This window comes from Eumetopias jubatus, unplaced genomic scaffold, assembly GCF_037043125.1.
Source record: "Eumetopias jubatus isolate StellerSeaLion01/CBP00866 unplaced genomic scaffold, mEumJub1_p1.0 scaffold_3, whole genome shotgun sequence".
NCBI lineage: Eukaryota > Metazoa > Chordata > Mammalia > Carnivora > Otariidae > Eumetopias > Eumetopias jubatus.
In genome coordinates, this window is record NW_028274809.1 from 85,289,690 (window position 1) to 85,317,361 (window position 27,672).

The following is a 27,672-nucleotide window of genomic DNA, read 5'->3' on the forward strand; positions in this document are numbered from 1 at the left end:
AGTCACTGAGTCTTGGCAAATTAGATTTAAGTGGATGACTTCTGGGGGTTCTTCCAACAAAGTTTGTTTTATTTGTTTTTAGTTATGAAAGGAGAAAGCCATTTCCCTTCCTGCATTTGACAGTGGTTGTGAAGTCTGTAACCGTGAGGTGATAGGATGAGAACAAAATGCCCGGGCTATGAAAAATGGCTGATGGAAGTCCGGAAAGAGCCTAGATTAGACTTCCATTTTGAGCAGTAGAGCTACCTAGTCACCTGAAAACCCTCCGTCTCTAAAACATCTAGAAATTATTCATAAAGTGTAACAACTTCCCTTTTAACTCCATAGCTAACCAAAGTAAGAGGGGATCTGAAGAATGATCTGGAAATTAGAGTGGTAGCTGGCCTCGAAGCTGGGGTTGTCTCATTTTCATAAAGGGACTGGTTAACTTAGTTGTGTGACATTCTGAAATGGAATATTGTGCAGCTCTGACCTGAAGTAGGAAGATTTCTGTGTACTCTTCATGGGAACCTCTCTAAGACATTTTCTATGACAGAAAGTAAGGTGCCAGATAGTGTTATGGGGTATTGTCTTTGGTATAAAGAAAGAAGGTGATAAGAACAGAACAATGGAAGAGTACACTGGAAATGAATAAAAACAGTGATCTGCAGATCAGTATGGCAGAGGATGTCAATGCCCACCCATATCCCTGGGACCTTGCCCTTTCAGTGCACCCTGGCCAGCTTCCCATGCCTATGTCTGCAGCTCTTTGCATGAGGGAGCAGCTACTCTGCTGGTGCAGGAGGTGGGCTGTGAGCAGCCCTCCACAAATGATCTTCACCCCTTGGATGAAATCAATCTGAAGTGTGTGCAGGAGAGAAATCGTTAGTAGAGATTCCTGAAAAGCCCTGTACCTGTAAATCAGAAAATGTGCAAGCATAATTCTAAATAACTCCTGGGTCACAGAAGAAATCATAACGGATATTAAAAATAGGACTGAATCATAATGAACATATTGTATATCACAATGCAGGTTATATCTAAATTGACAGTCACAGCCACATCGTCTTTAATAAATTTATTTTTATTATTTTTTAATTGTGAGATGCAAGCCCTCTAAAGGTTGTGGCCCAGAGCAGAGACCCTCTTACTTGAATCTAGGAGTAGTATTGGGAAGGAAAGAATAAAAAGAGTGAAAAATAGTGAAGTTGAAAGCAAATAGAAGTGGAGATGAAGAAACTACTAGTTACCTTGAGATAATAAAATAGATAACACGCATGATTTTTTTTTAAAGGCACAAATAATTTTTGGAATTATGTAGCTGTGGATCTGTGGATATGGCACAGATCAATAAAAAGGGGAAATGTTCTTTTAATAGTTTTATGTCAATAGAGATGAAACTTTCTCTCTGTCAAATAAGTAAATAAAATCTTTTTTAAAAAGTGAAACAGAAAGCCTGAATGGAATTGTAATCATTAAAGATGCTGCATTAGCTAAAAATCGACCCACTATAAGACAGAGGCTGGGTCCCTGAGCAAGGCTGGTTCACTGCACTGGGGACACCCTGCCTCTTTCCAGACTTGTGTTATGTGAGATTGAGTGTCTAGTTTTTTAGGTTTTCTGTTTCTTGTAGCCACATAAATCCTAACTGTTAATAAATATTGATTATCATTATGATACCTTTTCTTTTCCCACCCTAATCCCCTCCCCTTTTTTTTAATGACCAAGGAGGGGCAAGGAAAGCAAGTAGTTAGATAGGAATTAAATTGAATGAAAGTTCAGTTTGGTTAAGCAATGCCTACAGTGAAGTTAAAGCTTACAATGATATGTGGCTATTGATAATTCTGTTTGATTTGCCATAATCTTTAATGGTACCATGATTGTGGCCTTTCACTAAACAAGCAGGTTCTCTTTCAAGGAATATGTGAATTTTTTTTTTTTTTTTTTTTTAATTGTCAGGGTGAGGGAGAGAGCACAAGCAGGGGGAGCGGCAGGCAGAGGGAGAAGCGGGCTCCCTGCTGAGCAGAGCGCCTGACTCAGGGCTGGATCCCAGGACCGTGGGGTCATGATCTGAGCCGAAGGCAGATGCTTAACTGACTGAGCCACCCAGGGGTCCTGAAATTTTTTTTTTTCTTAAATTCCCTGTGAAACATTGAATGTAACCTTCTTTGGGAAGATGAACATTTTTAGCTGATATGAATTACCTATATATGTTTGTTGTTTGTAGCTAGCCCTTGTGAATAAAGGTATGGCTAAACTAGTGGGTATAGGTGAATTAATACAGAAGGTGGTAGTTTCTCAAACAGTTCTTTTGTAAATTAGTAATATAAATTTTTCTTTGCTTGACAGTTATGTCCTGTTTTGAATCGTTACCTTTTGTGAAAAATATAACTTGCTGAATAATAAATTAACATTTTAATCATAAAAATTCTTTTATTAAAAATACCTTTATGGATAATGTAATATTATTTTCATAATGAAAACGCCTTTTTATTAGTGTGTGACATACTTGGGAGTATAAAAGTAAATGATGACTTAATAAGAATTTGTAGGTGAGTGAATTTATAGGTAAGTTTGGTTTAGATAGGGCAGTCGTTTTACATCTCTGTAGTAACCAGGGCAGGATTTCATGGGGTTAAGTGATAGTAATAATAGCTAACATATTGAACATTTAATATGTAGTAGATATTCTACAGTCCTAGAAGCTAGACACGGTTTTCCTGGTTTTATGGAAGAGGAAACTGAGGCTTAGAAAGTGAAGATATTTGCACTGGGCTACACAGCCAGTGGGGGGTATTTGGTTGGAGTTCAAGTCTGGCCACCTGCAAAGACCATAGTATGTTCTTTATAAGCCCATGCTCTTAATCACTATGCTATCTTAATTCCCTGCCCAAGCAGGATAAACTAATGAAGGAAATTAAACCTAAGTACCTCTTGATTAAAAATATATGACTAAATTTTACTATTAGAAGTGGGTGTGTGCTTCTCCTGATCCTGAGAAGTATTATAGTTCTTGAATCTTGTTGGAGACTGGAGGTTGGAAACCAGGAGCCTTTCTAGGTCTGGGACTCTGTGATGTTCTCATTTTTCCTCAGGGCATTTGCTCTTTACTTTTTGGCCATAGAAATTACAAGTCATTTGAATTTTCTTCTTTTGAAATCCAAATAAAAAACGACATATGATGGATGCTGTATTAAAATCACAGGGTAGACTCATAAATACAAGCATAACATTTTTTAGGATGTTCACCTGCAGTCCCAAGTTATCCTCAAACTGGTCTACTGTGAAGTTCTCTACTTAGTTTATGAACTTGGCTAGAGGCAGCATTCCAGTACTACCTAGCTCACTTCCCTTATAACATTACCAGTTGTATGTACTTGGGATTTGGATGATGTTCTCACATTATGTAAATAATACTGTCATTAGGTGTAACGTAGCATCCCATAACCTCACCAATATGTGACTGCACCATTTGTGAGAATTGGCCTCAAGCTTCCCCATCACTGTTGCCCACTTCACCGGCTTCCCTATCATAGGCTGCCTAATTATGGGATTCTCTTTTGGTTTGTTTTCCTATCAACCTTGCTCTCCTATCTAGACTGTGCACAACACAGCTTTCCAGAATTTGTATAGTGCTTAGAGCTTCATCCACAATATTTCCTCTCAGGGAAATCTCTTCTGCCTGACAGTAGTGTTCAGTTTAGCCGTCTGGACTTTATATTGAAAACATAGCTGACCACAACATAGAAAGAGAATAATCCCTCAAACCAAATAATTACCCATTAAGTCAGTCTGTCTCTATGCCTCCGTATGCTTCTCTCTCTTTCCTCTCGCTCTCATCTCTCTCTCCCTCATATCCACACACACATGTGCACACACACAAATGATTACTTTTAATTACTCTAGCAACTTCTTCACTGCAAAACTGTAAATTAACCCGGTTACCACACTTCCTAAAGTTTGGTTTTCATGCTACATCTTTTCCACTTTTCTTTATATTCCTTTGTCAGTGCTCTTGAGAAGTAAAATATCCCAGTGTCAGGAAAAAAAAATTTTTTTCCTTGTTGTGGAGTTTGTAGTTTATTCTCACGACAAGCTGCTAATTCAAAAGTGTTTGTGTAGGTAGTAGCTTAGATTGTGAAGCCGCTACTTCCAAGGAGTTAGGCACAGCAGTGCAACTTCAAGTGCAGTATGGATTTTTCATCTCTTCTAGCTTATTAAAAAAATTCACACGTAAGAGTCTGTAAACTCCCATGTAAAAGTACGTATAGATAGACGACATTATTTCTAAGAGACTCTGCATCTTAAAGACTGTTAGGGTAAATCTCCCATATATTTACCCTTTGAAATTTGACAGCTCTATTTTAAAAAGATAAACTGGATGTTTATTACACTTCTACAGAGGAGAGAAAAATCATTATGTTTAAGGAATGAAATAGAAAAGGCAGAAAAACCCCAACACCTCCAGATGGGTACAAGAGGTACTATTGTGTAAAAGAGTTCTCTGGCTGTAAAGTCAGGGCCTTCATAGTTTTGCTTTTAGAAGCAACATGCTTATTTTTGACCTAACAGTCCAAACTGTGAGTCTGATCTTAGAGTGCTTCTAACGCTAGTTATTTTTAGGTGTTGAATGTCTTCATTAGGGTTTATCTGCATGGCATGGAAAAAGCCTTTAGGAAATGAAAGGCATTTCTCTTGTATTTCCATCCCAACATTTTTTTGAATTTATTTGTATTTGAGAAAGTTTTTCTGCTTTTATTAAAGTCTCAGTCAATGACAATATGTTTTGCTTCTGGAGCTGTACAGGGTGTGCATAGGTATTAATATCTCTGACTTACTGTGTTTGGAGCCTCTAAAGCTATGATGCAGGTAGTCTACTACTCTGCCCTTCTCTGAAGTCTCCCCTCTTAGGGAAGCTTTCATGTTTGCCTCTTTCCTTGAGATCAAATGTGGCCTCCTAGCTGCCTTTGGACACGTTGTCCTATCCATTGAATGACTAATTCTTGTCCAGCGTCCTTTGTTTATGCTCTTCTGTGGTTCACTCACATGATGGACCTGCTGGTCTCCTGACCAGCTGGCCTACAGAGAGATGCTGTAGGCAGAAGGCGGGAGCTGAGTCAGGCGTCATGCTCACAAAAGAGCATTCATGTCCCTTTCATCCTTCTATCTTCCTAAAGAACATAATCCTATATTCTAGTGAGTTTCTTCCTGTAAACAGTCTCTCCCATATTTCTGTTTGTTCACTGTCTCATGCTAATAATAAAAATGTAACACTCCCCCATTTTAGGAGAAGCTCTAGGTGACCGAATATATGAAGTGGAGAGGACTAGGGGTGGGGTGGTTTGTCCAGAAACCCCCCAGACTAGGTATCTTTTCGCTCTTTTCTAAGCTGGTTTCCATTTTTTTTCCCCCATCAACATTTATTAAGGGCTTTTGCATTAAGAGACAGTGCCTACGCTAGCCCTGGCGATGGAAGACCAAACGTGGCAAATTTGGACGCAGTAAGCATCTAGTAAACTGTTGACCAAAAGAATGCTTAGTGCCTTTATCCACTTGCTAATACTCAGAGACCCGAGGGAATAATCCCTGATTGAAAACATTCAGTGGCTTTGTACTGTGCATGTAAAAATCCAGGGTACACACCGGCTTTGCTGGGCCTTGCACACCTCTGCAACCTTCTCTCCACCCCTGTCATCTCATTCATCTGCTGTAGTAGTGGCGGGGGCCTAGTTCCCTCGCTCTGAAACCTCATGCTCTTTCCTGCCTCTGCTCGTTGGCCTCTTAGCCGGCAGCACTACCTCACGCCCCCTCCTCTACCCTCTGCTCACTTTTCCCTGTCTTTCAAGTCTGAGCTAACATTTCAGAGAGATGTTCTGAAGAACTCCTCAGAGAGACCCTCCCTGACCACCATATCAAAACCAAGCCCTTGTATTTCTGTGTTCTTTTTCTCACCTCTGTAAGAGCATCGTGATTATTGTGTTTGTTTGATTTTTTCCCCCTTTTTTTCTTTATGCTGCACGTTTCCAGATAAGTGCCATATTTGTCTTCTTTACCCAGGGCCTTGCAGATAGCTGTTATTGAGTCAATATGGTTGAATGAACGATTTCATACCTGTGGTTTGAAAATGCAAACAAAATGTGGCTGTAATTGACTTTGCTAACCTGCTAATTTTTTCCCATTTTGGGCACTTCTTCTTTCCTGTGTCTAGGGATATCACCTCTTCTGCATAGAAACTGCTTAGAGACATTTAAAGGCCTGTGTTCCTCAGTTTTGTGGGACTAAACTAAAGAATTCCATACACTTTTACTCACTTAATTTTATTGGGTTATATTAATCATATGGTGAAATCAGTCATCGTCCATTATGTAAATTTTGATAAAAGAAAATATAATTTTCTGGAATTTCCCTTGTATAAAAGTGTTTCTAGGAAAAAAAATGTTTCTCAGTTCATGAAACTTTATAGAATCTAGACTATACCTGTGATATTTTGTGAAATTTCACGTGATTGAATTTTAAGGCTTTTTCATTTGGGCTGTGGCCACCCATGAACAGTGTGGCCTTTTAATTTATAGTGTGGAAACTATGGGATAAATGAGAGATTAAAATTTGGCCCAAAGATATATTTTGCTTGGCCACTACAATTACTTAAGCATTTTTAATTTTTAATGCTTTTAGACAGATAGACATTCTTTGTGTTGGTCACAATAGCACAACTAGTTGCCATTGATTTATACTAGTCTGCTTCTCACATTTATGTTACTTAACTGATCTGTTTAGGCCTTTGTGTTTGTAGCCTCTGGCTTAAAACTTGCCCAAGAATGAATTTTCAAATGATCTTAAAAAAAAAAAAAGAAACATATATTTTTAAATGTTTAAATGTACATATACATGTTTAATGTACATATACATAAAATATACATGTTTAATGTACATATTTAAATATACATATACATAAAATAATTTACTAAGAGAATATAAATCACTTGTCTTTGGAAGAAATGACATATTATACTGCAGGAACCAGCAGTCCTGGGTTTTAATCTCAGCTCTGCCATAAATTAATTGTTTAGCCTTGGAAAAGTCACTTTTTAACCTTAGAGTCTTATTTTTTCACTTGTAGCTGAAGGTTTAGTTTTATCTATTGCGTTCCATGATGTCATGAAAAAGGAATTAAAATCAAGATCAAGAGTCAAGAAATTTTGGGGCATCTGGGTAGCTTAATTGGTTAAGCGTCTGCCTTTGGCTCAGGTCATGATCTTAGAATCCTGGGATCAAGCCCCAAATTGGGCTCTCTGCTCAGTGCAGAGTCTGCTTGTCTCTCTCCCTCTGCTCCTCCCCACCACTCGTGCTCTCTCTCTCTCATTTTCTCTCTCTCAAATAAAACCTTAAAAAAAATGATTCGAGAAATTTTCACACAAAAGACAAATTCAAGGGCGCCTAGGTGGCTCAGTTGGTTGCGTGTCCAACTCTTGGTTTTGGCTTAGGTCGGGATCTCAGGGTCCTGGGATGGAGCCCTCTGTGGGGCTCTGTGTTCAGCGGGGAGTCTGCTTAGGATTCTCTCTCTGCCTCTCCCTCTGCCCCTCATCATCCCCACGCCCATCCTGCACACCCTCTCTCTCAATCTCAAATAATAAATAAATCTTTAAAAAAAAAAAAGGACAAATTTGTACTGTCTCTCATTCAGCTTTGTTACGAACCACTGCTTCATTTAATACAGGAGTTATTTCCTCATCTTATTTGTGTATCTTCTTGAATTTTTAACTTTTATTTTTAGAGACTTTTGGGGGAATAATTCTTTCCAGTAGTGCTTCTATCTTTGGAGTTGCTCTGATGTGACTTATTATTAGTTTGGAACTCCTGTTCCCGCCTCAGCATTTTATGATTGTTTGCCTTTTCATGCTACTGTCTGTCTCTACAGGTCATGGGCCAACATGGACACTAAATACTGGACACATACACTGAACATTGTAGAACTCACACAGAACAGTATTGCAGTGAGGGCAGCGTCACTAAAGAAGGACAGACAGAGGTTTATTTATCATTCAGCAAATTCTGAGGTACAACTAAGAGGATGTGACAGATTTTGCTAGATGGAGATGAAATGTAAAAGGGCTATAGGAGAAGGAAGTATTGTGAACAAAGGTATTAATGCAGGGATTATTGGAAAATGTAATCTCCAAAATCTTGGTTTTTGTATGAACATATTCTGAGGTAGGAGGAGTTGTGGGACATCGGTTTGGGATGATAAAGCAGTTTTTGTCTAATTCATGTACATTTGTGAATTCATGGTTAATCATTTGGGAGGCTGGTACTTTAGATTATGAGTGTCTTTTGAAGCTCTATTCCCAGAACTTTATTAATTGCACATGATAGGAACCCAATTCAAAATCACTGAAACATAGAGGAAAATGTATTTGGGCTACCATGTCACTGAAATTTCCAGAGTGGTTGACTCTAGGCACTGCTGGATCCAGTGTGTCAGTGATATCATTAGACTTTTTGGTCTTCTTGACTCTACTTTCCTCTGGTTTGACTGTATTCTGGAGCATATGGATCTCCCTCAGAGCTAAGTTTATATCCCACCAGTTGAGTTACCCTATCTGAAAGAGAGTGCCTTTCTCGGCATTTCTAGCAAAAGTCCCAGATTGACTGAAATGACTTTCTTAAAAAAAAAAAAAAAATGTGATCTTTAAACTTGTTACTTTGTCAAGAGGCCCCTAATATTGTGATTGGCCAAAGTCGGGTCAACCCAATTCAAACCATATGAACTGAGTACCAGAGAGCAAAAGGGAAATTATATTGCTGTTATTCAAAGAGGGAAAAACAATGTTTCATAGGCAAAAAACATGGTGAGTACTACAGTCATACGTGGGAATGAGGTAAACTGTGCAGAGGACAAATATTACAGCACTGTAGTAATGGAGACCATGGATGAGGGCAGAAATGGTCAATGGATCCTAAAATCTAATGGAAAAATAGTGAGTTTCTGAAGAAGAACAATGGTAATAGGAATGGAAAGTAGAAAAGGACCTAGCAATATGAATGAAATTTGTTTTGAAATGGGTAAAGGGATTAAGAGGTTAAAACTTCCAGTTATGAAATAAATAAGTCACAGGAATGAAAAGTACAGCACAGGGAATATAGTCAATAATATTGTAATACACTTATCGCCGTGAGCATCTCATAATGTATATAATCATTGAATCACTATGTTGTACACCTGAGACTAATATTATACGTCAACTATACTTCAGTTAAAAATTTAAGAAATTTGTGTTGTTTGCATTTCACTAGTTAGAAAATTTGTCTAGGATCTGAACTGAAACTTATCTTTGTCTTGTCCATGAGAAAATAAGTTGGGATACAAATTAATTTAGTCTAAGAGATCACACTTAAACTACTTCAGTGGTTATAATTATTTTTAAAATAGCTTTGCGAATTGTAAATCATTCCTGTTAGCCCATTAAATTGGGTCAGTCGGTTTATTTTGGCAGCATTTTAAGTTACTCCATGTACTTAAAAGTAGCAAAACTTCCTTTTCTATAAAAATGTAATGTAATACTGTCTCTTTTTTTCTATTTAAATAAAATATTATGTATATATAATGTATATGACATATACATATACATGCATGTGTGTATATCTCATATAAACACAAATAATCAAGAAATGATTGATTACCTGGTATCAACTTCTCAAACTTACCTCCCCTCTTTCCCCCACTAAAATCAGGTATTAAATGCTTCTGTAGCATTCTTACACTATGCTATATCTCAGAGCAAAAATGAACGAGTAAATTGTGGTTGTTCTCCTACTTAGTATCCAGTTCAGGAAAGCCAATCTCTTTCTCAGTGGTCTGAACTGGTAACTCATGCATTTGAAGAATATATGCTGTGTGCAGGTACAAATGATAAAAATGTGAATAAGGCAGTATGCTTTAGGAGCTAAATTTCTTCTCTTGGTTATCGTTCTGTTTCTTTCTTTCCTTTCAGGTTTTTATTTTATTTATTTTTTTGGTAGTATTTAGACAATGTTTACTTGAATCAACTTTTCTAAAGCAGTCATATACTAAAATGTTTCTAGGGAAATCCCCCACACTTAGTAACTTGTCTTTCAGTATAGTAGTGGCTCTGAAATATAGGGGATTTTTAGCCCATAGTTTCTCTGTGTCTCCAGTATTGAGGCAGATATTTATTTGTAATACAGACTGTTTTGGTGGGTTCCAAGATTTTCAGAAAATGAAAATGGGGAAGAATGTGAACTAGTTTTTGTCACTTTTTTTCCTCCATCATAAGCTTAAATACAATGAAAAAAATTTCATGAAATCCGATTATATTAAAGGCATATATTATTTATATGTGTGTGTAGCATTTTTATTATAGGGTTTTTCATTCAGATGTAGTGATTCTTAGCTTTCATTTTGTAGCATCGCTGAGTGTCTTCAGTTTTCTCGAAGGGAATTTGTAACTTTTTAAAACAGAAAAACATCAACTCACTTTTATTGAGAAAAATATTTTTCTATACATACCATTTTATAAGAGGATTGTTGCCAAGAAACCAAGCAGTAGCTTAGTGCCAATGCTACAAAGGTTTAGGAGTCCTTGATAGTTGCAATTGGTAGAAATGAAGAGATTATAACTCGGGAGTTCATAAGGAGTGATTAGTAGAGCTATGTAATCATTTTAATAACAGTATTCTTATTTTTTCCAAGTGTCCAAAGATATTTAGTGATACTCCTATTTTATTTGCACTATTTTTTGAAAAATGTAAGAAAAGTAAGAGAAACAGAGGTTCAGAATTGAGGTCCTGTTTGCTCTGAAATTTGAATAATGTTTATCAGGTAAGTGGTGTTTATGTAAGTAATTATTTTCATTGTCTGATTTTCGTATTTAGAAATGGGAGAACAAAGACGTCACATACGTAGGCATCTACACAAGAAGTAGAAACAGTGGCAGTTTTAGAATCGAACTATGTGAAAAACATTTGAGCTTTGGAAACATGATCTTAATACTTGTCTTTTTTCAATCACTTTTATTTTAGATAAAATGCTGGCAGATGGTAGTGATCCACTTGAGCAGTGTTGAGTTTTCTTTATTTTTTTCCCCTGGAAAAAAGCTTCCAGAAAACTTTTGTTTTTTTTTAATATGTTCAGCATGCATATGTTTTACATGTATTAACCAGTATTAAAAATGCAGTTCCTAATTAGATGTCTGAAGCTGAGAAGAGCTGTGGTGAAGACCAGCCTTTTAGAAAATTACTGAAATAGAAAGTTTTGATGAAGAGGCTTTTCGTTTTTGCTGTTGCATCCTTCAGCCCTCTCCAGCCCCAGAAACTAAGGAATTTACATTATCAATGTTTCTTAGCTATTATGTTTTAGGATGTCACTGGATAACGTCATTTTTGACGAGAAACCCTTAAGTTATTGATGATGCTAAAACTTGAAGAACTCAGGATATTTACATTCTGTTATGACCTGTTCTGTATTATAGCAAAGAAATTAATACTTCTGTTACTTAAGGATTTAAGTTTTCGGTGGACATAAATAGTTATAAACTTGATATGTCTTAGATGTTAGGAAAATTGTAGGAAATCTCTGAAGTAATATATTGCATTCTGGGTTGGTTTCTTTTTTCCTTTTTGTACATTTTAAAATGTAGGGGGTGATGGGGAAATCCCTTCTCTCCAAGTTTCTCTGTGTGAGTCACCTGAAATCTTCCTTCTAATAAGAGTGTAATGAAATGGTGCCATTTGAATCAGTATTTCCATATTTGCAATTTAGAATATTCAGTTTGTACTCATCAACATTCATGTATATTTCTGTTTTACTTTTCAGTTTGTCATACAATATTTTTTCAGCTGATAAGCATATCTGACCAGGAATGACTTCTGGTTTTCATTGACATGGAGTGTCAATTGTTCTCTCACTTATTTTATCTCACTGACTATGTGGTGTTTGTTTGCAGCCCCAAACCACAGATTAGGCACAAAGATATTGACTCATCCTGACACAAATATTAGCCCACACAATGTGAATTCCTTCAATGTTTGGGCATTCCTAGGAACATATGATGGGTTTTGATTTTCTCTTTTGTACCCATTAGACAGTATTACAGAGTAGCTCTGACAGAGAGGGAAAGAGAACTGGATTAAAAATCAGGGGAGTCAACTTCAAGACCCAGTTCAGCCGCTCACCTATATAAGGACAAAGCACTCATTGTCCATCTTCATCTGCAAAATGGTGACAGTAACAAATAATATTCTTCCTGTTTATCGTGAAGATTTGTTATGAGGATCAAATGAGATAATGGTTCAAGAATTATCATGTAAACTCAAGAGTAGGATATTACTGTAAAGTTAGAACAGTTTTAGGTAGAATTTCTAGAATTTGTACTGTTCTTCTGTGTGTCTGATTTTCTCTTGAGTTTTTTTTTTAAGTCATTTAATCTCTAGTCTTAAAACGTAAGTAAAGAGAGATGACATAGAATTAATTCTTTAATAAAAACATAATGTTTGAAGAGTATCTGGCCCAAAGCCACAATATGCTGCTACATTTGTTCTTTTGTCAGGTGGTTTCTAGTGATAGAGTGGGAAGAAATGGTAGAGGGGGTATTTTGTGTAGATTTTTGGTCTCTATTGCAATTCTGATATCAATTTTGAATCATAGCTAAATAGCAACAATCAACAAAATATTATAATGGGTAGTGATAATGAATTAAAATAGTGGTCATATTTATATTTTTGTAAGTAGAAAAGTGAGTTAATAATTCACCGTTTATTCATTTTCTTCAACCAACATTTGTGTAATGACTCCTATTTTGTAAGGCATTTTGTCAGGTACTTGATTTGAAAGTGTATTGAAAGTATGCTTGTTTATGAAAAAGGTAAATGGAAGGTGGTTCAATTGCACTCTTATTGAGTAATGACTAAAGTGTTCTTAAAGAGAAAACAAGGTATACAGTTGTCTCGTGGATCTAAAGATGTGATAATACCTGGTGCCTTGCTATGGAACAGTGGCATTTCCTATCCCAGTGATAAAATGATTATGACTTTCTAACACAAAGTAATTATTTCATATATATGGCATCATCTATTTGTTTAAACCCCAAGGAGAAGAATTATGTGAATATCTGAACATGCAGAAGTTTTACATTAATTTTAATAAAAAATAACTGCTGAACGTCATAACTGCCAAAACATTAGATAAGTGGAAATGAATGTTCTAATATATTTTCTTGAAGTTGATATGAATTTTAGGAAACATATTAAAGCTTCTTTTCTTGTTCACAATAGAAATGGCCATTTTAGTTCAGCTGTGTCACTGGCTACCATATTAGTACATATCATTTTGCTTGAAAAGATCTTTAAAACTTAAATATGTCAAAAGCTTTGTATTAATAGATAAAATTTTTGAGACCTCATGTATATTAGTTTTGCATTTTTTTCCTGCAGAAATAGGCTTTCCTTCTTATTTCTTTAAACATCTCTGAACGCATTTTTAGCCTTGACAATTGGGGCTGAAGGTAAAATGTGCTGCAGGAGAGTTGGAGAGATATGTTTGACTAGCCTGCTGCAGAGAGTGACATCTAGCCTACTCATTCAACTCACTTTTTTTAGGCATTCTATTTAAATTGCTGCTTATACCTGGTAAAGGAGTTAACCTAAGATAAACACTCCCAACTACTCAGAAGCCTGCTTTTCAGTTCCCTCCTTCCGGATCATTAGAAGTCCTGTTTTCACCTATTTCTTTCGCCCTTCACTTCCAGTATTTCACCTGAGCAGCTCACTAAGTAACAAACAATTCTGAATAGTTATTAAGAATGTTTCAGTTTTTGTCACTGCTAAGCAGTGTTACCCTTTCCATTATACTTGGACAGTGTTAGTAATGGTGTGGAAATGGCCAGTCTGTGAATGGATGACTGGGAAAAGAGAAAAATTTGTAAAGTAATAGATAATTAACTCGTGGGGTTTTGAACAACTGAAATTCAAAAGCAAATATCCAAAGTATATTTTAGGGTTACTTTGGTGTCTTATAATATTTAATATTGCCCTTTCCTTGAACTTTAGAAGCAAATATCATCATAAATTTGCCCAGGAAGTATTTTGTTATTATTTCTAAGTTCCCTGAGGGCAGAAGCTTTGTCTTTTTCACAACTATTCCCAAGGTCTAATTCTTAATGTTCAGTGAATATTTGTTGAATGAATGAATAAATAATGAAGATACTAAGGAATGTCAATAAAACTTATAAGACCTATACTTTTTGCTATGTGCAATGTTTCAATTGTATTTATTTGCAGATAAGAAATACATGGAAGAACAAGGCTAGCTGATTTTACTACTTAGCAGATGATTTACATATTTTACAAGGTTATACACTCCCTATTTTCTTTCTCTTCCTTCTTTCTTGTTCTACCCATTGCAGTGCCCTGCATATGACGGTTGCTGCTCAATACTTTTTAAAAAATGTTTGCATGAATATTATGCTTTACTTTTGTACAATTACAGATCTCTTGTTATATAATTAACTGTTCAGTACAGTGAATAAAGTAGCTATTTTAGTGGTTTTCACTGTTCTGTTTTGCATTTTTTTTTTTCAAGTAGCAGAAGATAGAGGTTTAATGAGTTTGAAGCACATCAGGTAGAATTTGAAGTGATAAACAGGAGCTATAAGATGGAAATACTGAGACTTTCCTTTTCTGTGATACAATGGCAACATATACAAAGAGTTACCAGTTATTAGTTCACTGGCAGAAAAACTTTAGGGAGTACAAATGCAGTGAGGAAAATTGGTTTCACGAGACAGGAACTTCCCATAAGGTATTAAACCCGGGATTCTTTTGGAAGCGTACAGATGATAATGAGAGAAGACAATGGTAGAGGAATAATAATAACTTACGATCCCTGGAGGTTCACCTATTGGCAGTGATACCAATTTACATGGTCTACTTTGTAGGAATAGTATACCACTGTATTTTTTCAGGGAGTATTGCTTGGCCTTGGTAGCCCTTTTGAACATTTTCAAACATGACATAGTAAGATACCCTCCCAATTCGTCCCTTCTTTTTCAATTATTTACTGTGTTCCTTCACATCACTAAAAACTTTATCATTGTCTGTTTCTTGGAAATGTCATCAACTTGACCATTCTCTTGTCCCTTCGTCTCTATTAAATACCTTTCTTGTCAAAGAAAGCCCTAAATATCTTGCATTTCAGTTCAATATACTGTATTTCTGTCTTTTCTTCCTCTTATAATCATCTATTTACCACTCAACTGGAGTAAATTAGGAATGTCATCAGTGATATTCTTAATGCCAAATTTATACGTTTGTGTGCGTGTGTGTCTGTTGCCCTACTTCTCTCAACTCTTTCTTGCTTTTGATCCCTTTAACACTTTTTCTTGGCATTACTTTTGGCCTCAACTGGAACGGCAGAAACCTTGACTTCTTTAGGTCACTCCAGCTAGTTAGGTTTTTGTTCCTTCATGTCATTTCTCCTTGCCACTACTTTTTAAATTACAGCACCGTTCTGTGTCTTGTTGTGAACCATTTTATCTGGATCTTTTCTTAAAACTTTAAAAAAATGTATAAATGTACATTATAGTAATCACCTGTTTTTGAGCATTTTCTCTGCAACAGAACTGATAAACAGCTTTAAAATGTTTTATCTCATTTAAAACTTACAACAACCCTGTGAGCTGAACTCTTATTACCACCATTTAAACTGAGGCCAAGAGGTTTAATTATTTGTCAAACATTATAAGCAACGAAGTGGTAGAAATATGATCCATTGTAGTCCTCTATGACTCAGTAGCCCAAGCCCGTAACTGCTACTCACCATCACTTCTCTTCTGACATCCCTTGTGCTGGTAGCCTTTGCTGCCTTTCCCAGCAAGAACCATCAGCTCTTGGTATACACTCAGGTCAGTAATCGTATATACATAACCATGAATTCCTCTCTTCTGTAGAGGGTACGCTTTCCACATAGGGCAAGATACCGTAGAACGCCTTCTCTTCCAATTTAACTTTCCCTCTTAAATTTCTCTTCATCTGTTTCTAGTACCTTGGGTACACTGTTCTACTTCACCATCCTGCTGTCACCACATCCCCAGGTTGAATTAGACATCCAGGCAGCGTGCTTCTTCCCACATGGTGCTGCTAAAGAAGACGCTCTTAAGCAGCTATGTGTTGGATATGACGTGGTCCTCATGGCTACAGCTGACTGGGAATGGGATGGCTTGTTACCCAGATCACAGGTAGGCAGATAAGGTGTGACATGTTCTTCTGAGAAAAAATCATTTAAGCCAGTTGGATTCTTTTCTTGGGGATTTGAATGAAGAAATATAGATAAACTGGGGCAATGGTAGGATTTGTAGGCTAAGGCTCCTGAGACAGGACCTAGAGAGTCCATAATGGGTCATGTGCCAGCTGAAGTTTCGGAGAGCAGAAACTATTAGGAAGCAAAAGCAGATTAGGGAAAACGAAACAGGTGCCCAGAGAGAGGAGATGCCATTAGAAAGATAGCTTGTATCCTGTGTGAAGGAGGTGTACAGAGAACCGCTAGTTCCCAGACCTCCTCTAGACAGCTTCCCAGTTTTTGTCTCAGCTCTTACAGGAAGTTTCATTGTGTTTAAGATAACTTCTGCCCCTCTTTCTTGGTCTTCAAAAAGTCTGGACTAGTTCTTATTAAGGCATTAGTGATTATTAGTGACTTGCTGAATTATTTCAGCTAAGATAAAGTCCATGGAATGCATACTTTCTAGATATGATGCTACCCATATTATGTTTGGTCTGTTGTAAAAGGTACCTTTTGATTTTCTTGACTTCAGCCATTCCCCCAGCAGTTTTATGAGTAATAGTACCTTGGGATCGCCTTGATTTCAATTATCAAAAGATTTCAGTCACTGCTAGTTATTTTTCTAACAAATAAATTCTTACTCATGTCGTTAAAGAATGACCACCTGATCCTTTCCTCGGGAGGGTTCTGTCCATTTTAAGTATATTCTCTATTTTGTTCGAGATAACTTGCTTACCATAGGCACACTGTGTTTCCTATGTTTGATGGGAATGAATGAATGGCTACATTACAGAAATATTTAAACATATAAAAAAATAGAGGGAATAGATGATGATATTTTAACCCTTTAACAATTACACATAAATGCCCAAATCTTGTTCTGTTTAAACTCCGCCTTGTTCTTTCCCAATCCAGACTATATTGAAGCAAATTGCATACATTTCATTTGTAGCTCTACATATTTCATTGGTATTTCTAAAAGATAGCCTTTCTTAAAAAATAAAACATAACTGCAATACCATTATTACTCTGGTAAAAATCCTGAGTAATTCCTTAATATCATTAAATACTTCTAGCCTTAAAATGCTGTATTTCCCATAAATATGACCATATTATGTAATAAAGAAAAGGAAAGGTGCTCTCCCTGAGTCCAGAGCATGCTCGTAATGCTGTGTATGAATGGTTGACCAATAAAAACTACCTTTTGTTTACAGAGCTGAAGTATGATGCTTCTTATTTGAGGAATGACTAATCACTGTTTAGTGGTTCATTTAGTATCTTTAATGCTTCGTATTCACTTAGTTTTCTCCTATATCTCACAGGTAGGTTGCATTGCATTATAGGAATGGTGCTGTCTGGAGTTGTGCAGAAGAAAGCATCTGCTGCTGGAGGGGGCAGCCCTGCTTATACTTGGGCCCTGGGCATTGACATTTATACTTAAATACCTTTTAAGTCTTTCTAGTATGCATCCAGGGTTGAGAATGCTGGTCTAAAGTGTACTATCTGCACTTACTATAAATAATAGTATTATCTATTATAATTTATCTTCACTAATTCAAGATTATAAATATAAATATAACTCAGTAATTCTATTAGCTTTGTTTCTCTTGCTGGGTACTTGCTTTCCTTTTGTTCTGTTACTTTTAAGGGATAATTATAGTAGTATGAAACATTCTGTCCACATAAAAGCTTACTGAAGAGGTTAAATATTCTTGCTAATTGAAGAAAATACTAATTGGACAGATTGCTGTTTTATATTAGTAATTTTAATTATTTTTTAATCAGAACACAATTTTTTAAGGAATGTTGTGATTTTATACTTTTTTCACTAATTGAGTGACTTAAATATTCAGATTATTATTATTATTATTTTTGAATAGTTGGTCTATGGATGGGACGGAAACAAGATGTAAAAATTTCTTGCTATATCGTGAAGTTTATAACTCTCAGTCCCTATCCATACCTTTACTGATCCCTAAATCATCTATCTATACATATATGTACAGTTATTACATTTACCATTTGCCAAAGGATTCAGCGTAATGTCATTAGTTTTCTTTGACTCTTGCATTCTACTTATACATTATTATAATTCTACTTATACATTTGACATTAGTATGTCAAATCTTACTTGCTAAGAAAGGAAACTGACATGTTCAGGAGCCAAATGGTTTGTCTGTTTTCAAAATGCATACTTTTCAGTGTCATGAAAGCTTAAATTTTAAAAATATTCGTTGTCACCAGTCTCTTGGTTTCACTAAAACAACATGTTTTCAGGAATTCTTTTAATAACTTTTTAATTTGCTTAGCCATCTCTTATTGCACCAATGTGACCATCTCTATTAGTTTCCCAAGGCCTCTGCAACAACAGAATTTATTTTCTCATAGTTCTGGATGCTAGAAGTCCAAAATCAAGTGTTGGTAAGACTATGCTTCCTCTTAGGGCTTGAGGGAAGAATCCTTTCTTACCTTTGCCTACCTTCTGGTGGCTCCCTGCAATCCTTGCCATTTCGTGGTGTGTTGCTGCATCACTGCAATCTCTGACTGTATTGGCACATGACCTTCTTCTCTGTGTGTATCTCTTTGTGTCCTCTCCCCTTCTTATAAGGACAGAAGTCACTGGGTCTGGAGCCCACACTAATCTAGCGTGACCTATCATAACTTGATTACATCACCAGAGGCTATCAAAATAAGGTCATATTTACAGGTACCAGGGACTGGAATTATCTTTTTTGAGGACAGAATTCAGCTCACTACACCATCATCTTTGAAGTCACTGTGTCATTTGGTGCCTGTTACTTGCTAGGCATTCAGTAAATTTTTGTTAAATAAAGGACTGCCTGGTACCATTATATACATGCAATAAGCCATAATTTAGTCATTATTTCTGGAACTAGAAGAAACAATAAAAAGTCAGTGCATTCCTTCCATGTGAAAGGTGATGTGCTATCTTTAGTTTATTGGTAAAGCAACAAAAAAGTTTGAGTGACTTGACTATAATCAGATAGATATTGTCCACGGGGTGGTAGGGATAAAATTTTTATTATTTACCTGCTATTATAGTCTTTTGTGATACCTCTTTTTTTCTTATTAATTAGTGTTTTTAGATTAATACCTGACATTGAGATGACATGACAGATATTAACATAGTTAGGACTTCAGAGCTCTTCTAATCAAACTGCTGTTATTTTACAGCTGAGAAAACAGAGGTCTGAAAAGGTTAAGTGAGTTGTTGAAAACCAGGGGTAGGTGATGACATTTCTGGGTGGGTCCTGATTGTTTAGTATTGAATTCTATAATTTGAAACTAATATGGCGAATTTGATAGCACCTAGAGGACACTGATAAAAATCGGTAACAAGCTTGAAAATAAATACTGGAAGAATTTGAAATAATTTAAAAGCAAAGATAAGGGATGATTTAATTAATCAGCAATATTGTTCTCTTGCCACTGAAGGCAAATGGAAAAAAACAGCCTCAAACACCAAGAAAAGCAGATTCAGGTTTGTTTTCCAACTGGAAAGACTGACAGTGGGATTGTTGAGAATTGTCATGGGAAATTTGAAGAGGAATGAACTCAAAACCAAACGAAAACAAAACCCACACAAATCCGCTTATTTGTCTGGTCTTACCTGGAAATTTCAAATTTTTTTCAGATTCACTTCTTTGCGTACTTTACTTCTTGACTAAGGCCACATCAGTACTTTCTTCTCAGAATGCAAATTTAAAATTATTTTACAAGGTGAGATTTCCAACCACTGCAGTCACAATCTTCAAATCCTTGGAGTGCCTGGTTTTGGCTCCTCAGTGCCTGTTTTTTTTTTTCCTATAAAACAGGACATGATGGAAATGGTGGCTTTCAAAATTCCGAACTTCAGATTACATCACTGTATTCATACATCAGACTTCCTTTAGATGGATCAAAGTTTTGTGTGTCCAGTAGGATCCTTGATGCCTTCCAAGACTGAGGGCAAAAGGAGGAATGCAGTATTCCTGTCTACTGTATTGATCCATTCTCTTTGGGTTCTGTCATGGCTTTGGCTCGTTGATGGATTTTCTAGCTGTGAATGAGTGTCATGTCTCAATTGATTTGAATACTTCTTGTTGAGTAGGTTCTGTGACTGACTTTATTTCCTGGATGCTCTGACAAAGTCATGTTGCCTTTAAGTGTGTCACTTATCTATAACTATATGCTCTTTCCTACAGGCTGCCTTTCTTATGTCTGTAGCCTTCCCTTTTTTATAAATCTAAGCAATTATAAGCTCTTAAGTTTCTCTTTTATTTTATTTTAAATTATAATCTAACCTCTTTTCTCCCATAGGCTTTTACAAGCTATCTAAAAACAAAACAACTAAAAAAAAAAAAACCAAACCCAAAATAAATAATTAAGCCTTGCTTGTTTTAGTGACTGTACGTACATGTAAGTGGCTTTCCTTGGCTTTGAAAGGGAGACAGTTGGCAATCAGAAAGTTCTTAAACCTTCCTCTTCCTGTTGCATTCAATGAGAATTTCTTAACACCAACCAATGTTTAAAATTGGCTCTGGGGACTTCAAAAGCAATTATGGTTATTAGGCCTCTTTTTAGTTGTCAAATAGGGTAGTCACTGCCCGTGTTAAGCATTAATTAAGAAAGAAGTGGACATGATGGATTAATATGGGCCAGTTCAAAATACCAAGCATCTAAGCTTTCTAGCTGGTGTGTCTGATGGAAAAGTTAGAGAAATTCTTCATTACTTAATTCTGTTATACTTTGTAGGGTGTTAGTGTTGGATTAAAAAAAAAAAAGGAAGAAGATAGCAGGAAGGGAAGAATGAAGAGGGGGGAATCGGAGGGGGAGACGAACCATGAGAGACTATGGACTCTGAAAAACAAACTGAGGGTTCTAGAGGGGAGGGGGTGGGGGGATGGGTTAGCCTGGTGATGGGTATTAAAGAGGGCACATTCTGCATGGAGCACTGGGTGTTATACGCAAACAAATCACGGAACACTACATCAAAAACTAATGATGTAATGTATGGTGATTAATATAACAATAATAAAAAATAAAAAAATAAAGCACATTACCAAAAAAAATAAAAATAAAATAACTAATCAAGAGTTATACAGACCCCCAGTGGATAATTATGAAACATATCAATGCAGATCCATGTATCGCCTAATGTATTTACCGTCGGTGTTGTCATTTATTAGCCATAAGATTTGGGGGAAAGAGCTTAACTTTTCAGAGCCTCAGTTTTCTTGCCTCTTAAAATGGGACAAATAATACTTACCTTGTAGTATAGTGTGACAATATAATTAAACCCAATGAGATAATATATGTAAGGAACCTAACATGGTACCTGGCCAAGGGGCTCACAAAAGCACAGTATTTCTTTATATTTGTATAGCACTGTACAGTTTTCTCCCATACTATATTATCCCATTGCATCTCTTTTCACATGCTATGCCATTCCCTTCCAAATGAAACTATGAAGCGATCAGAGAAGATGCTATTAGCACCTTTCTCATATATGAGAAAATTCTTTTAGAGAATGATTAGTCCACATGGCTATTTATGCTTAGGTTTTCTGATTCCTAGACCCCCAGAAGCATTAGCCTTTTCCCCACTTTATTTAAACTTCTAACTTCCTCCTTCACTCATTTAAGGTTCTAGCTATAAGTATAAGGGATTAAGGGGGCCAGGGCTTTAATGGAATTCTTAATGCCTTTAAGTCTGTATGCAAATGAAATAACAGATATTTAAAGGGCTTTGGAAAATAATTTGAAATGCTAAACAAACATAAAATTGAATGTTTCTTTTAATTATTTTGAGTTATAACATTTATTCTCTTTTTTTTTTAATTTTTTATTGTTATGTTAATCACTATATTACATCATTAGTTTTTGGTGCAGTGTTCCATGATTCATTGTTTGTTCATAACACCCAGTGCTCCATGCAGAACGTGCCCTCCTCAATACCCATCACCAGGCTAACCCATTCCCCTACCCCCCTCCCCTCTAGAACCCTCAGTTTGTTTTTCAGAGTCCATCATCTCTCATGGTTCGTCTGTAACATTTATTCTCTTAACTGTTATGTTTTCTTTACTTCCGGGTAAGTTAGAAACATTTAGAAAATAATCAGTTCCAAAAAAGAAAACAAAAACTTCCTATACCATTTTTTGTTCTAGTTGCTTTGTAAGTCTTGTTCAAATTCTTACTAGCAAATTCTGAATTGCTGCTAAGGCTTTTGTTGAAGAATTCCTGAGAATTGGAGTTACTTATTTTTTGTCGGAGGAACTAATTTTATTAACATGTGGTAATTAAACCAACACTAGGAATTATGAGCAAATAATGTAGGGCATTGCTGGATTATGTGTTTTCTTTCAGTTTCCCAATAATTATTAACACTTGTAGAAAATCTTGTGAAAAATTGATGGAAAGTACTCTGCTTTTCTGCCATACCTGGGATTTAAAGAAGCAAGATTGGTCCACATTATGCAGTATGGTGCATGTTCACTCTTTCTGCACATACTTCCTTCAATGTAAAGAACTTGGGCAGGTGTTATTAATAAAAAGTAATAATAAATAACCCCTTCTATTTTAAATAGGGATGCTATTCTGCCAGCTTTGAAGCTCACACATACTCTCTAACTTACCCCAGCTTTCGCTCATCTGGTCTTTAAATGGCTTCTTTCATGTGGTCAGCCCACGAGCCATGCGTACTGCCGCTCAATCACGCCACTGTACGTCGCCATCATGAGGGTGGTTTGCATGATTTGCATTTCCTGTACTGTTTGAGCTTCAGTGAGCTCTAAGCGCCACGTATGAGGAAACCGCTGCCAAATAATGCAATGATTTAATGATTTTAGTCAAACCAGATGAGTTTGTGCTGGATTCAGGCTACCAAGTCCGGGCTGGGGGTGGGGGTGGGGCGATGTTGTCAGGATATCCTGTTAAAAAAGGATTCTTCACAATGTCCATAAGTGCGAGATGTGAATTTGTTAACAAATCTGGTCATGTAAGAGAAGGTTACTTTTGGGAGGATAGCACTGAAGTGCTGTGATGAATAACCATATATATGTTACTTTTAGAAAATTCAGTCTTTTAAATTTGAGTTACATCATGTTGCCAGTGTATTTATTTTGACAATAATAGATTTTGATGGCGTTAATTTTCTAACCCTACAGAGTTAAATTTAGTCAAAATTAAATACGTTGATTATGTGCCCCCTTGCCCTGTAAAAGAGGGCTTGTATTTTATTAAAAAATGGTTGATAGAAGCTGTCGGACAACTGCAGAATTGGCATAGCAGTGGGCCAATGAATAGTTACTAAAGTGGGGAAGAAAAAAAAAATGTACCAGATACTAGTCTTCATGAAAAACATAGACAGATGGGGAGACAGACCTATATGATGCCACAAATAGATGAATATCTTGTAAGGATTTCAAACAAATGTTGAAAGATCCAGTGAAATTTTTAAAAGTTGGTTTAAAAGTATATCTTGTGCTTATAAATAGTCTATTTATTTCTGCTCACCTGAAACCCAACCTGTAAGTTGTTCATGAAATATTTTATCAATATTAAGCAAAAAGAATGTAGACTGAATTTATATATAACCACAGAGATATTAAAATGAATCTCATTAATAACATTGACTTTAATTTTTCTTAGACTTCTTACACTCAGATATAGTCTTATAATACCTACAAGAAAAACTTCAGCAGAAATCCTGTTAACCGCTAATTAATAACAGCCTCAAAGCTTTCCTATTCTTGTTACAGATAATTGAAGAATATTTATTCTCTTTTCCCATATAATGTATACTTCATGAAAATGCACCTGATAACGTGCTGTGGATGCTACTCAGTGGTTTTTAGTTTAGTACCGGTTCACTCGATTATATCCTACCAGTTAATCAAGTGTCTTTCATGCATGCCCTGCAGCAGTTTTAAGATATTCTAAAGAGGAAGCTTCAAAGCCACAGGTACTTACTGAGGAAATTATTGTATAATTATTTATATTAAGAAAAGATAGGCAACTTATGTGGATGAAAAAATAACATTATTATATCTGCACTAAAGTGGCTTTGCATGTTGCATGTATTATGCAACCATTGAAGCCTGTGAACATTTTTCATGTGCTGAGGACTGGAGTGTTGAAGGCCAGCCTTTACTTCCTTTTTAATTCTCTTTTACACTTTATTTGTTAATTTCTGTTTTTAACATTAATCTTACTTTGATATATGAATTAATCCTGATCTAATGCACGGTTTGACGCTATTGGTTGGTTACTAGAATATCTGCCATGGGAAATCCTAAACTAGGGAGCATTTTCAAAGTGTCTTTGATTTGAAGGAAGGAAAATTTGTCCTCCAGAGCTCTTTCAGGTATTCAACTTGATATGCTCACTGACAATATTGGAATGTTGCATTTTAGGTAATGTCATAGCTGTTATATAGATTATTAAAATTATTGTTGCTTATTCAGTAAATTAGCTTTGAGATCATTAAGCTTATTAATGGAGATTTTAGCTTTAGGTAAATACGTTTCAATAATGAATAACATTGTACTAACTTTTCTTTGAACGTTCTTCTTGGTTACTTAGTTCCTAAGAAAATATTTTTTGAATGTAAAAATAAATTGTGTTTTTAGATGCTTAATCCCAGGGGGGAAAGGAACACATTTTGCATTAGTTGTCTTTAATTTATTAAACAATTCTGTAATGCACTCTGTGCATAGATCATGAAAACCACTGGCACACATTTTTCTGACCTCACCAACATAAGCTGCACTCTTGTGGCAATCCCAGCAAATGTGTTTATAAAGATTCCAGAAATAATAGTCTTGTGACTAAATAAGAAACAGAAGCTAAAGCTAAGAGCCAAACAGATACCTATCGGTTTCCTTGAGTTTAATCTGATTAAAAACATGGCTCTCAAAAACATTAAATACAATGTCATGTCAGAGAGGCAGTATATGATAAATATAGTTCACGACAGGAAATCGTTATTAAATAAGCATTACTAGTGAATCTGTTATGGAAATTTCCCTGTAAGTTAGTTAAGGCTCCCCCATTTTCACCTCCAGTGAGTGCATCACTATATTTTTCTGCTTTACTGTTAAGTATATCATTTTCTGTTCACTGAAGGCAGTTTTCCTACTTTTAAATAACACACGTCTTTATGGTTACCACTAATCAGACATGGACTGGCTCTTTACTTCAACCAGAAAAACCAATATACAGAGTAAAAGAGAATCTGTGCTGGTCATTGGCCATCATGACCTAAATACAACAAACCTAAAGGCAGAAACCTCATAGCTCTTAACGAGGGCAAGTAGTTGTTTTGAATGAGAAACACAGCAGCTTGGTTGAATCTCAGATTACTGATAGCCATCTAAATTTAAAAATAGTAATTACTTCACATAAAAACGATGAGAACTTCATATCTGACTTCATCAAGATCACATTATCTTTCCTCTTTGCTTTGAAGAAATACAGATACAACATTAGTCACTATAACCTATGTATTTGTAGCTAAACTCAGAGTGCTCTAATTTTTTAACAGTTCAGAAAGCATTTTTTTTAAAAAGAAATATTTTTACAACGCAAGAGGATTATTTGGCTGACTTACATTAATGAAACATTTTGGCACATGTTAAAGATTTCATCGAGCTATTACAACCACCCCCAAAAAATCTTGGTTTCCATTTAAAATGTCACCAATGTGGAAAAAATACCATCAATCAAATTGCGTATCTTCTAACTAAAGAGAAAAAAAAAAAGTAAAATAAAAAGGAAACAAACAGTGAGCTTCCAGTGCATTTTTGGCTTCCCTTAAGGAATTCTGTCTTAGATATGGTCAGTTATCTGTGGCCTTAAGATTATCTTTTTTTCCTCTTTGTTCCATTGTATGTTTTCATCTTCACAGGAATAAATCCACTGAGTAATATCCCTAACTTTATGCTGCTTTAGTCAGACACTGGGAATGCTTCAGTTTTTGTGAATGAGAACAGTAAGAGGAATTATTTTTCTGGGGAAACATAGGGGCCTCACTTTACAATAAAGAACTACAAAATTGCATATTATTCTTTTCTTCCTTCTTTAAAATTATTCTTAAGGCCTTAGTGGGAACAAAGACCCCCTTCATAGGAAACTTAAATACTAAATCCTTCTTAGGAGTTTAATCCAGCAAGAAACCTGTGTGCAAGTGGGACTCTTATCTGTTAAAATTTAGCCTCTTTCCAAGCAATACATGTAGAAAACTGAGTGGCTATTGCCTAACTGTGCTGAGTTCTGTCAGTGATTCTTGTCTAATGAATCTTAGCCCTTTCTCCAATCTCTCCTTGCATCAGGACTGTTTCACTTTTGAATCAGGACAAAAGTCCTAGCCCCATATCATGAAGATGGTTCGAACCATCTCCTTCTGTGATCATATATGTATGGAGTAAAGGGATGGCTCACTTTTCTGCTCTCACTTATCTTTAGGAACATTCAGCTTAATTGCATCATGCACCTGCTGTGGAAAGGATATCTAAACCACAGTAGAAAATTGAGATTAAACATAACAATATTTGGAGGTTTGGCATGGAATATACAAGTATGTATGCAACTCTATAGTAAAATCACATGTGTATAATACAGCTCTTTCACAGAAAAACTACCCCAATATCTTCTTAAAGTTCCTCAGCAATGGTTTATTTATAGGCCATGCCAGAGATCACTGTAATAGTAACATACCAGCCTCCCGTAACCATTCTGTGTAATAGCAAAGCCTAACTAAAGTGGCAGTGAATATTCTCAAAACAGTTGGGTAAGCAAGCCATAATTATATTCACCTAACAGATACGGAAATGTGCTGGGAGAGATTAAGTTATTTGTGCAGAGATAGGCCACTTTTAAGTGGCAGGCAGAAGAAAAACCAGGTTTTCTGGCTTATGCTCTTTCTGCTCTACTGTCAACAAAGAAATATACTGTATTACCTGAAAATGAGAGGATTGTTTTATTTAGAAGTCATACTGGTACTCTTGCTGTCAAAGTGACCTTAATCTAGGAGGCTTTTAGCTCAGGCACTCTGGCTGGAGGAGGGTAATCTGAAAGACTGTATTTCTGTTTTTCAAATTCACTGACACAAAATGCCAGTTTTGATGACTTCAGTAAATCAGGGAAGCTTTGTGGAGAAAGAACGTGTTCCTCTGACTCTTCCTCCTTTTTACGGAGCAGCCAGAAGTTACTAATTAGGGATCAGGGAGAGAGATGAATACTAACCTTCTGATAACCCAAGTCATCCCTGAAAATGTGGCAAAATTGGATCCAAGTTCTGATCAGAAGCTCCTTGATTCTTTTTCTTTTGCCTTCCATGGGCTCCTCTCTAACCAACACATTTCAGTCTCTGCATTTCTCTGAGGAACATCTTAGGATTTCAGG

General features: G+C 36.0%; 1 protein-coding gene across 12 annotated transcripts in view; it reads left to right on the forward strand.

The window, feature by feature from the left end:
* QTMAN (queuosine-tRNA mannosyltransferase) overlaps positions 1-27,672 on the forward strand; it is a 449,054-nt gene that overhangs the window by 128,361 nt on the left and 293,021 nt on the right. The window lies entirely within an intron of this gene.